Below are 8,271 nucleotides of genomic sequence, written 5' to 3' on the forward strand. Positions count from 1 at the left end.
CACTGTATATTAAATACATATTGTGCCCCATCAAATGACACCATATATGGATTCTACAGACCCTACGGAGTACTCCCAACCCCATTTTTACTTTGGCACATAGTTGTTTTCTATAAACCAATATGTAATTTATAGGCCTACAGTGTATTGCATTGGGACCACTGGAATGGGTGGATTAGAAAGTGCTGCTAGGTATGTAGACCTCAGTAACCCAAGAAATAACACCACATTTAGATACTACAGACCCTACAGAGTATTTCTAACCCCACTTTTACATCGGCACAGTCACTTTCTCTATAAGACAATATGTAATTCATATGCAGTGTATTGCATTGCAGTGAATAGAGTAAGGAGTCACCAGCACAATGTATTAAACCCGTTGCCCAGCACAATAGACCAATTTAAGTTTAGTAGATTTTACATATTGCTGAGGCTATATTTAAATAACTTTTAATGAAATATAAATATGTAAAATCTACAAAACTTAAATTGGTCTATTGTGCTGGGCAACGGGTTTAATACATTGTGCTGGTGACTCCTTACTCTATTCACTGCAATGCAATACACTGCATATGAATTACATATTGTCTTATAGAGAAAATGACTGTGCCGATGTAAAAGTGGGGTTGGGAATACTCTGTAGGGTCTGTAGTATCTAAATGTGGTGTTATTTCTTGGGTTACTGAGGTCTACAAAGAAAGAAATGCTGGTCTTTGAAAGAAATGCTGGTATAAATAATTTTTAAAAAATGGGTGGTTGCAATGCTGCGAAAAAAAACAGTTATACTGCACTGGATGCCCCCCCAAAAATCGATATTCCAAAGTTTAGCATGTCTTTGTAGGGGGACTCTTATTTTGAGGGGGAAAAATCCGCGATCGTGATGCCAGCATCATATCCTGCTGCAAGGAGAACGGTAATCCCTATTTTGATGAGGAAAACAAACGCATGTGGTTTTGTCAACCAATCAGGTGAAGGTTCACCGATTTGCAGTAAACCAATCGCGTGAGTCCCGGACAAATCGGTCAGGGGCCCGGCTCAAATCAAAGGAAAGGATGCATAATGAAGCCATGTTACACTGCAAATCAACATACAGTATAATACTAAAGAAGCCTTTACTGCCCTCTAACAAGTTATTGGATCACCATGAACTTGATTTGCAGAATAACATAGGTTTAAGTGTTTTTTCCACAGTGTAATGTAATAAAATGTTGCAATGTCAGCGTGCAATCAGAATACTGAAAGTGTACATGACCTTTTACTGTAATTCTAACCCATCACTTATTCAAAAGAGAAGTGATTTATTTCATAATCTAACATGGAACAGGGCTTGAATCAGCAACACAGTGATTACAGTGAAAGTTTAGGCCTCAGTGGCGGAGGAGCTGGGAACCACTGGGAGCCCGGGAGCAAATGTCACAGGTCCCCTATCCTACAATTAGTTTGTAACAGAGGGCCCTTTCAATATATTTAAAATGGGCCCATGTTAGGCATGTACAGTGCCTTCAGAAAGTATTCACACCCCTTGACTTTTTGCAAATTTTGTTGAGACAACCTGAATTTAAAATAGATTAAATTGAGATTGTGTCACTGGCTTACACACAATACCCCATCATGTCAAAGTGGAATTGTTATTACATTTTTTACAAATGAATAAAAATCAAATGTCTTGAGTCAAAAAGTATTCAACCCCTTTGTTATGGCAAGCTTAAATAAGTTCAGGAGTAAAAATGTGCTTAACAACTCACATAAATTGCATGCACTCACTCTGTGCAATAAGTGTTTAACATGTTTTTTGAATTACTACCTCATCTCTGTACCCCACACATACAATCATCTGTAAGGTCCCTCAGTCGAGCAGTGAATTTCAAACAGATTCAACCACAGACCAGGGAGGTTTTCCAATGCCTCGCAAAGAAGGTCACCTATTGGTAGATGGGTAAATATAAAAAAAGCAGACATTGCATATCTCTTTGAGTATGGTGAAGTTATTAATTACACTTTGGATGGTGTATCAATACACCCAGTCACTATAAAGTTACAGGCGTCCTTCCTAACTCAGTTGCCGGAGAGGAAGGAAACCACTTAGGCCAATGGTGACTTTAAAACAGTTAAGAGTTTGATGGCTGTGATAGGAGAAAACTGAGGATGGATCAACAACTACTACAATACTAACCTAATTGACAGTGTAAAGGAAGCCTGTACAGAATAAAAAATATTCCAAAACATGGATCCTTTTTGCAATAAGGCACTAAAGTAAAGCTGAAAAACATGTGGCAAAGATATTAACTATGTCCTGAATATAAAGCGTTATGTTTGGGGCAAATCCAACACAACACTGAGTACCACTCTTCATATTTTCAAGCATGGTGGTGGCTGCATCATGTTATGTGTATGCCTATCATCGGCAAGGACTAGGGAGTTTTTTTAGGATAAAAGGAAACGGAATAAAGCTAAGCACAGGCAAAAACGGTAGAGGAAAACCTGGTTCAGTCTGCTTTCCAACAGACACTGGGAGACAAATTCACCTTTCAGCAAGACAATAACCTAAAACGTAAGGCCTACTATACACTGGAGTTGCTTACCAAGACGACATCGAATGTTCCTGAGTGGCCTAGTTACAGTTTTGACTAAAATCGGCTTGAAAATCTATGGTAAGACATGAAAATGGCTGTCTAGCAATGATCAACAACCAACTTGACATAGCTTGAAGACTCACAGCTGTAATCGCTGCCAAAGGTGTGAATATTTATGTAAATGTGATATTTATGTATTTAATTTTCAATAAATTAGCAACATTTTTCTAAAAACATGTTTTCACTTTGTCATTGTGGGGTATTGTGTGTAGATAGGTGACAAAAAATATATATTTAATAAATTTTTAATTCAGGCTGTAACAACAAAATGCAGAATAAGTCAAGGGATATGAATACTTTATGAATACTTTATCAGACTTACACTGCCACCTGCTGATAAAGGTACAATGGTGAAATGTGTGTTAGTGACAAGAGGACGTAGGAAAGCAGCTATAAGATTTTGAAGCATGTCCATTAATGAGAGCCCACCAATGTTTACTGACCATACCCCGTTCACCTCTTTACAGGTATTGTAATGAGTGGAAATTTTGCATGTTTGGTGTTCCAGTAGTTATTAGGGTAATCCAGTTCTAAGTGTGATAAACACATTATAACAGGGTACTTCAAGAAAAATAAAGAACTTTAATTTAACCAAAAAATAGAGCTTTACATGGATTTTGAGACAAAAATAAGCAACATAATGAGATAAATGTTAATTAACTAGATTGCACAAGCTACATGGGTTTTTGCCAAGACATGGGTTTTTGCAATGACATCAGTCCCCTCTTCAATAACTAACAAATTCCTCTTCAGTAATCAACAAATGCCTCTTCAGTAATCAACAAATGCCTCTTCAGTAATCAACAAATGCCAGTTTGGGCTACACACTAATATGACCATTCTGTAGAAAGGTGAGACTCTCACAAACACAGGCCTCACAAGACTCCTCTGAAGGTCCCCCTGTACCAGTTTAAAAAAAAATATGGATGTATATATGGAGACAGTTTAGTGCCAAAAATAAGGGGTTAAATACATGTAAAAAATAAATAAAATAAATGTTTCCTGATCTTACTTATACCGTATCTCTCAGATATAGGACAGACACTTCAGAACAAACTTCCTTTAGAGGGAATATATGTTCCATGTAATTAATCTGTTATTCAATGCGTTTGTATGGGCTAATAGCAGTAAGGCCAAATAAAAATGTTCAAATAATTTTTTCATATGTTTTGGGATACTTCAAGGGCTCTTAAAATTCTAAATCATATTGCAAAATGATCCTTGGTATGACCTTCTTTAAACAATTCCATATAGCTTAGTAGAACACCCCCTGGGCTTACACAGGGCTTAGACTGTAATGGGTTAAACGGAGTTTGACCAACTCGTCTTTTTCAATATTGGAAGAAAAATAAATATCTTTTAAAAAACTAACAGAATCCATATGAAGGAAATCCATCGCAGTGACGGAGAACTTTAACCCCTGAATCCATTTAAATGCTTAGTGGAACCATTAACTTTAAAGGGATAGTTCACCCAAATTACAAAATCACATTGGTTTCTTTCCCTGTAAGCAGTCTATGGACAAGGTATGACAGCAATCCAAGATTTAGTTTCCTTGGCACCATTTTCAAATGGTAATATTTTAGCATGTGGCACAAATCCCATTCAAGTCATGGTACTTATTTGCATTTTTTTGGCACATAATATCCAAAACATCCTAAATTATCGAACATTGATTGTGTAGCTCAACTCACTTATAGATGATTTGGACCTGATGCACAAAAAATGCTAATATAGGTACCATGATTTACAGGGGATTTGTGCCACAAATGCTAAAACAAAAGCACTTTTTACAACAGCATTTGTCAAAGTGCTTCACGGTAACATGGCCTAATCCTCCAAAGAACAAGCAGCAGCACAGTGGCAAGGTAAACCTCCCAGATGGAAGAAACCTTGAGAGGAACCAGACTAAGGCACTTGTGCCATGTTTTAATGTCAAAACATATATTTTGTAAAACCACAAACACTAACAGAACCACCTTTTAAAGCTGCAATCAGCAGTTGAAACAATAAAAAAAAGTGTACTCCTCACCCCTGTTTCGGTAAAAAGCTGAGGGAAGGGGCTGGAGAAATGTAACCACTCAAATTCATAGAGCTATGGATGCAAGGACTGACCAGCCATGATATAGAAATTAGTTTTAAAAATGTGTTTACATTTACTTTGTTTACAAACATTGGAGAAAAACAAGCTTATATTTTGGGTACAACTGTTTAACTAAGCTCATGAGGAATTGATAAGTTATATTCTTCAAGAATCAATGGGTACATATTATTTATTATTATAAGTCCAAAAATGGCTGTAGCAACTGCTGATTGACCTTTTAAAGGGTTAGTTCATCCAATCTACATGCTTGGGTGAAATTAAATCTACAATGGCTGTGTTTACAATTCAGATTTTTGTGCCCAATTACAGTGCATTCGGAAAGTATTCAGACCCCTTGACTTTTTCCACATTTTGTTACGTTACAGCCTTATTCTAAAATGGATTAAATTGTTGTTTTCCTCAGCAAAAGGCACATGACAGCCCTATGGTGAAGCATGGTGGCTGCAGCATCATGCTGTGGGGATGTTTTTCAGTGGCAGGGACTGGGAGACAGGTCAGGATCAAGGGAAAGATGAACGGAGCAAAGTACAGAGAGATCCTTGATGAAAACCTGCTCCAGAGCGCTCAGGACCTCAGACTGGGGCGAAGGTTCACCTTCCAACAGGACAACGACCCTAAGCACGCAGCCAAGACAACGCAGGAGTGGCTTCAGGACAAGTCTCAATGTCCTTGAGTGGCCCAGCCAGAGCCTGGACTTGAACCCGATCGAACATCTCTGGAGAGAGCTGAAAATAGCTGTGCAGTGACGCTCCCCATCCAAATTAAAGGGGTCGGAATACTCTGAGTGCACTGTATTGGCAAAAGATCTGATTGGTCAAAATACTAATTAGTGGCAAAAGATCAGAATTGGGATGCCTGTATAAATGCAGCCTTTTGAGTTGTATATGTTGGCCTGAGCCCTATACTACGTACATGGTTTGACGAGTTAGTGAGGTGCGGTAACTTTGACAAACTCGGAGTTCCTCGGGATAACCGGTACCACAAAAGTGACCTTTACATTTCTATGGCAACGAATCCTTCAGAACTAACCTGCTCCAGGGCAGGCTAACTCGTGGCTAACTTTTTATACTGAATGAAGCGTCTGAGCCGCGAGTTGAGGACCAATAAAATCAGATTCCCTCCTACTAGCAAAGATTGCGTCATCATCCCCTTCATTTGAGGAAGACGACTGATTAAATATTTTATTAATCAAATGTTTGTGTTCGATAGTAGTGGGGAAAAAGGTGCTGGTGCATTGATAAGCACACCAAAGATGGCATTACCAATAAGTAATACAATAAAGACGGCACTTTTACAAGCCTATTTCACACCATAGCCTGCTGAATTTGCATTGTCTAAATGAAGAGTTCAGAGTTCGACTAGCCATGTGCGACACGCACAAGCCTGCTAGAGTTAGCCGCAAGCGGACGAGCAATATCCACAGTCATAGTACGGATTGTGCCGGAGCTGAATGTGAAGCTAACTGAACCTGGCTAGCTTTAGAAAACCCTGAGTAGAATATAGCTTCAATCGTAGTATACCTCTCTGTAGTGACAGCATCCACGATAATCCTTTGTATACTTTTGCTACAGCTAGCATGATTACATTAGATAAACTAACCCTTTAACTTGGAGAAATTCCAACTACATTTTTAATTTATTTTTATCTACACAACCCACTCCATACTTCGTAAAGGTGTTTTTATATAGCGTTGGCCTTCATTGTACTGCTGAAAGGTGAATTTCTACCATAGACTACTGATAGTGTAGCTGTTGTTAACTTTTATTTTGAAGGCTATATTAACTCCGAAGTAAATTTGTTGGTGCTTCTGGCGAAATTTGGGTCATACCGAATTGGTCCATGTATTGAAAGTAAAATCATTGGTATTAATTTACAAAGCAACTGTTCCAAAACCATTGCATTTTAATTGAAAAATCACAGCAAAAATGGAGCTAAATCTGGAAGAACGATAATCTGAAAATTGCTTAATGGTAATTTAGATTCTTGAAATACACCTATTGATTCTTTAAGAATATTAACGGAAACTCGTTATTCACTACGCGCAGCACTAAATCTGGCGGGAAAATCCGACCCGACAGGGAAATCGAATACAGTGGTTTTCAGGCAGGATGGAGACGCAATATTGTTACTGTTGAATCACATTGATGACCACTAGGGAAAAAAACGAAAATACACAAAGTTACATAATGGAGCTTTAAACGCCCCATGAGCAAAGCACAACCATCGGTCTTTATCATAACCCAAAATATTTGGTTTTATTACACTATAGTTTACAAACGACAATGTAAACAAACAATGTATAGCTTGGATGTCATGGGCTGGTCCTCTGTAGCTCAGTTGGTAGAGCGTGGCTCTTGCAACACCAGGACAGTTGGTTCAATTCCTGGGACCACTCATTCGTAAAACAATTATGCACGAAGCACGCATGACTAAGTCGCTGTGGATAAAAGCATCTGGTATACTGTTAGTCCTTGCACCTAGAGCGGAGTCTATGAATTTGAGAGGGGTTACATTTTCCTAGCCCCATCCCTCAGCTGTATACCAAAACAAGTGACAGGGCAGCAGTTTTTCGAATCCCAGAATGTAGCTTTAATCTGTCAATTTCTGTCAAGTAGACACTTGAAAACAAGGATCGGTTTACACATTTTAGTTTGCTTGAAATTGAACCTAACTTAAACCTATAACAAAACTGATTTGCGTTTTAGCTAACAACTATGTGTGAACACGCTTATTGTAACTGTCCAGTGAAAATCTCACTTTTAAAAGTTCTGTTAACTCATACCCAAATAACGTTGTTGATTCATCCTATACTTGTATGTGGCCAAAGCATAAAGCATAAACCCACTTCAAAGACCACCTCAAACAGACAGTTTCAGAAATGCTTTCCATTTCTTCATAGAGGATGATGTCATCCTCCTGAGGAGGATGAGATGGCCAATCAGCAGCCTACTTGCTTGAATATTTTTTATGACCAGTATACGCCCACACCATTCTGTTGTTGAGGTACGCCCACATCATTCCAACAGAAAAGCTGCTTTTTAACATACTTAAAAGGATACTTTGGGATTTTGGCAATGAGGCCATTTATCTTCTTCCACAGTGTCAGATGAACTCGTGGATACCATTTGTATGTCTCTGTGTCCAGTATGAAGGAAGTTATAGGTAGTTTCGGAAGCCAATTCTAACTAGCGTTAACACAATGACTGGACGTCTATGAGTATCTGCTAGTTTGGCAATTCCTTACTACTAAGTACTTTCTGATGTACCTGTGTCATAACAGATTTGAATAAGCCATCATTCTCAATTCACTTGTGTTGATAGTCTGATAGCATAACATCAAAAAATAAACCTGAAAACATGGAATTGTCATATGAAATGTCCTAAAATAGCCAAAGAGATGCATCCTTCAAGCAGACATGAAGGAAAAGTGTATAATAACTAACTGGCTGAATTTATGTATTTTGGGGGGATTGGCACTAGGTTCTTCTCAGTTGATGATTAGAGGGAGGATCGATGAGGGCCGTCTGTCTGCAG

The sequence above is a fragment of the Coregonus lavaretus genome, assembly GCF_964263955.1.
Source record: "Coregonus lavaretus genome assembly, contig: HAP1_SCAFFOLD_366, whole genome shotgun sequence".
Classification (NCBI taxonomy): domain Eukaryota; kingdom Metazoa; phylum Chordata; class Actinopteri; order Salmoniformes; family Salmonidae; genus Coregonus; species Coregonus lavaretus.